The sequence below is a fragment of the Heteronotia binoei genome, chromosome 5, assembly GCF_032191835.1.
Source record: "Heteronotia binoei isolate CCM8104 ecotype False Entrance Well chromosome 5, APGP_CSIRO_Hbin_v1, whole genome shotgun sequence".
Lineage (NCBI taxonomy): Eukaryota > Metazoa > Chordata > Lepidosauria > Squamata > Gekkonidae > Heteronotia > Heteronotia binoei.
In genome coordinates this window covers 145,928,006-145,933,082 of record NC_083227.1, presented here as the reverse complement: position 1 = coordinate 145,933,082, position 5,077 = coordinate 145,928,006, and positions in this window count along the sequence as shown.

Sequence of the window (5,077 nt, the reverse complement as noted above, 5' to 3'; positions counted from 1 at the left end):
CAAGCCTTTCCAAGATTCTTCTAGCATTCTGAAATGGAAAGGCATGTGGTGGCTGTGGGGGCAGGGCTTTCCCCCACTGGCCAGCTGACTGGGACAGGAAGGAGCCTGCAAAACCAGGGGATCCCCTGCTAGAACCTGGGGATTGGCAAGCCTAGCATGGATGGGTTAAAAAGGGGAGAATAGATTAATGAAGGAGAGGCCCACCAATGACCAAAAGCCATGCTGAGTAAATAGGGTTGCCAACCCCCAGGTGGGTGACAGGAGAAAACCCTAAGGTTCCGTGACAACCAGCCTCATACAGAGAAATTCTCAAACATAGAATGAAAATATTAATAATATTTCAGAACACTCTTATATACAAAATATATTCAATAAACATACCCTGATGTACAAAACATCAATACTAAGCGCACCAGAAGGACATAAATGAAATCATTTAAAGACACCAGGGCCGGATCTAGGGAGGGGCAGATGAGGTGGCTTGCCCCCAGTGCTGGGAAAGGGGGGGGTGGCATCAATGTGGCAAGGCACGTGATGGGGGAAGGGGGACCTTTGCTGCGCCTCCGCCCATCCTGCCGCTGGTGCTGCACAGCGCAGACCAGCCCCGCCTGCCTGGACCGACCACCGCCCCCCCACACACACTTCTGTGATTTGGAGGGGCCGGCTGGCTCTGGCCAGTGGGGGAGGGGAGCAGCCGCTGAAAGGCAACTGTGAAATCGACCAGGAGGAGGTAGTGGTGGTGGAAGTTGTGAAACTGACCAGGTAGCTGTGAAGGAGGAGGAGGCAGCGATAGACCTGCCTCCTTTTCCCCATCGGGCAGGCAAGGCACGCATGGCCAGCCCTAATGGTGATTGGATGCCACTCTGGGGCGGGAGGCAAACAGGGCACCTCCTTTAGCCGGGGTCTGCTCACAAGATGAGTAGCAGCGGCCAGGTCATCTGCTCAGACTGGCTGTGCCAAACTCCCACCACCACCACCCTGAGAAAAAGTTAAGGCATTGCCCAGAATTGCAAAACTTCTCCCCTGTCCCTTGGAAGGAAGGCTAGCCCCAATTGGGGAGGGAGGATGAAGAGCAGGTGGCACTTCCCAGGGCAGAAATTGCTCAGAACTTGGGGGGGGGGGATTCTATTATATATCAGTGTCATTCATCAAATGTGGGTTTCTACTCATTCTTCCCCCACCCCCATCATCTTCCCTCAAACCCTTGATTTTTGAGCAAGCCTGCCATCTTTGGTGTAGTGGTTGAGAGCCCAGACTTTTATCTGGGAGAACCTGGTTTGATTTCCCCACTCCTCCACATGCACCTGCTGATGTCACCTTGGGTCGGCCGCAAGTTCTCTCAAAGCTGTTCTGCTCAAGAGCAGTTCTGAGAGAGCTCTCAGTCCCAGCTACCTCACAGGGTGTCTGTTGTGGAGGAGGGGAAGGGAAAGGAGATTTGTAATCTGACTGAGACTCCAAATGAAGGGTGCAGTATAAATCCAATCTCCTCTTCTTTAAAAAGTTGGCTGGCCAGTTGCTGTGTTCAATATTTTGCTCACCTCAGAGTTGCGAGAGTTTCCAAGTGAAGCCCTCCCTGGCAACCAGAAGGGAACGGGGAAGGTTTTTGGGGGGTTTTGCCAGATCATAGAATCATAAGAGTTGGAAGGGACCTCCAGGGTCATCTAGTCCAACCCCCTGCAAAATGCAGGACATTCACAAATACCTCCCCATAAATTCACAGGATCCACGTAGCCTCTGTTTAAAAACCTCCAAGGAAGGAGAGCCCACCACCTCCCGAGGAAGCCTGCTTCACTGAGGAACTGCTCTGTCAGGACGTTCTTCCTAACGTTGAGCCGGAAACTATTTTGATGTAATTTCAACCTGCTGGTTCTGGTCCTACCTACCACAGAAGACTTCCAGGTTGGGAAACTCCTAGAGATTTGGGGATTGTGGTTGCCACCCCACCCCCACCCCCTCACAGGCTACCGGCATGGAATGAGGGGGTAGGGTTGCCAGAATCAGTTTGGGAACTGATCTCTGTAGTCTGGAAACAAGCTGTTCATTTTGGAGGATCCTCGGGTCCCACTTGGAGGCTGGCATCCTTAGCTCCCCATTCAGTCCTGCATTCTCTCTTTCAGTTGTTTAGCAGCTTTTTAATGGAATGGTGAGGTCTAGATCAGTTGCTTTTGATCGTTTTAGAAGGGGATGTCAGTTGGCTGTTGTTTTCCTTTCTCAATCCAACATCTCTTTGCTCGACACGTTGACCTTGGCATTTAGCTGAAAGTTGCTGTTTTGCTTTATTTGAATGCATTTCCCACTGTGTATTGCTTCTAGAAGTGTGGTGGGAAATAAGAGTGTGTTAAGAGCCCTGATTTATGTTTCCTCAGCGTCCATAAACTTACCAGCTAAAATGGACAAGAGCAGCGTGCATTTTGGTTTAATCAAGCTGGCTAACTGCCGAGATCAGATCTGCTTCCTCCATCGCTGTACTGGATGGAGAAGCAAGTTCTGACAAACTCCCCGGTCTGGTGAAAAAGTAGCTTCTATAGTCTAACTTCCAGAAAGTTAGCCATGTTAAGCTGTAACCAGGAGGTGCTGCCTACCTTATGGGAGCACCACAACAGGCAGTGGGGTCCCCATTTCCTGACCTGAACTGTAAGAAGAGCCCTGTAAGCTCTTGGAGGCAGGGCTGGATCTGGGGGAGGGGGCAGAGGGGGGTGCTTGCCCCAGGCGCCAGTGGAGGGGGGTGCAAAATTGGGTATGGAGTCCATTGTATTCTATGGGACCATGAGATAGAATGGCCCATAAGGGGGTATCATTTTTTTAATTTTGTCCCCCTTCAAAAAACATGTAGATCTGGTCCTGCTTGGAGGATTGGCAACATCAGGAGGGTGTGGCCTAACATGCAAAGGAGTTGCTGCTACAAAAAAAGCCTTGCATATGTATATATAATGGAAAAATATTAGGGGGTGGTATTGCTTATTTTTGCCCCCCCCCCCAAAAAATATGAAGATCCGGCCCTGAAAGACACAGGGCGTTTTCGCACTTACCTTACGCCGGAGTGACGTCCCTCTTCACCGCGCAGCGTCTGCGCGGATTTCGAACTAATTGCTCCGCAGAACCCGGTTTACATTTGCAACGCAAAAGCCGCGGGACTTTGCGGCTCTTCCAGGTTCTGCGGAGCAATTAGTGCGAAATCCGCGCAGGCGCTGCACGGTGAAGAGGGACGTTGCTCCGGCGTAAGGTAAGTGCGAAAAACGCCCATAGTCTTAACATATATCTAATAGTCCTTCAGCTTTTGAAGAATCCTCGGTCCAGCAGCTCCTGAGGAGACCACGTGATAGTTCAATATCCAGTATTTTCAATAAGTCTCGCACACAGCAGTCTTGAAACACAGCGACAAGGTAGTACTTTAAATTCCCTCGTTTCTCTAGACGCTTTGACCAGCTTTCCAATAGCAAATCAGAGCATGGCAAGATTCCAACATTTTCACACACAAGCAAGTTACATAAACTCTGATAAAAATCTACGGTAGCTATGGGACAATTACAGCTGGATTGGATCCCACAGTTTCGAAAGCCAGCACAGGGCAATGTGAAGGAGAGGAAGAGCCAGTCGAGAGAGAGGTGCTTCACTGGAGATGGGCACTGAAGAAGACTTATCACATAGAAGATTAATTTAAAGGCTGGTGTGCTGCACTCTTGTCACACTCCTCCTGACCTTTCCTTCCCCAGGTTTCAGCTGCTCCTGTTCCAGGCTCCCTCCTTCCCCTACAATAGTGGTCCCCGACCTTTCTGAGGAAGAGGACCCCTTCTGAACAGCCTTTTTGGCAATCCCCCCATATAACAGTAATTTTACTATTGGTATCTGTTGTTAAAGAAAATACTTAATTACGGAAAGATCAAAATGACAATACTTAATGGAGAGCCAGTATGGTGTAGTGGTTAAGTGTGCGGTCTCTTATCTGGGAGAACCAGGTTTGATTCCCCACTCCTCCACTTGCACCTGCTGGAATGGCCTTGGGTCAGCCATAGCTCTGGCAGAGGTTGTCCTTGAAAGGGCAGCTGCTGTGAGAGCCCTCTCCAGCCCCACCCACCTCACAGGGTGTCTGTTGTGGGGGAGGAAGGGAAAGGAGATTGTGAGCCGCTCTGAGACTCTTCGGAGTGGAGGGCAGGATATAAATCCAATATCTTCATCTACCTCACAGGGTGTCTGTTGTGGGGGAGGAAGGTAAAGGAGATTGTGAGCCGCTCTGAGACTCTTCGGAGTGGAGGGCGGGATATAAATCCAATATCTTCTTCTTCTTTTGCGATAACTTTGTGGCCTTCCAGGAGTTCCTGACTCCCAGGAGAACCACTGCTCAACATAACTCTGGGCTGGCACTGAAAAGGGAGGGATCTGAACAAGAGGCGCAGACACCATCGGGCAAAATGAAACAAACAAAACAAAGTGAGTGGAAGATTCAGTTCAAGTAATTACTTCCTGTTCTCCAGACTTAGAGAGGGGGGCTTTAATTATTGCTTCTGTCACTACAGCAAAAATGAGATTGCTCATTTTTTTTTTATTTTTATCATAGCACAATCCCAAAATTATAAAGGCGATGAGGAAAAATGTTAATCTTGTTGGCTGCAAAGACAGAAGTACTAATTAAAGACCCGGGCCCCCAACTGCAGCAGCAGCAAGTGAATAGGTGGTAAAATTATGCTGAAATATGGAATCCATTTTAAAACTGGAGACACTTTTAAAGATTCCCCCTCACCCCCGAGAAACCTCAATTGCATCTTTGTCAATCCACACATCAGGTCTGACACTCTAATTGTTAGAATTGTTAGAAACAACACAGAATATACGAGGGCAACATGTTAACTGATGACATCATTTGTTGATGGATGTCATCTGTAAAAACAACATGAAAAAAATTATAGCCATTCCAGGCTAAATGATCATGTTGAATCAAGCACAGTGGCCGAAAAAGCCTGACTACATAGGAAAGCTATGTTAGCGAAACTTAGGCTCCTCGCTGATTAAATGTGCCAACCTGCTTAGCAAAACCAGTGAATAGTTTCTGTATTTTTCTTGATTAGATTTGAATAATACA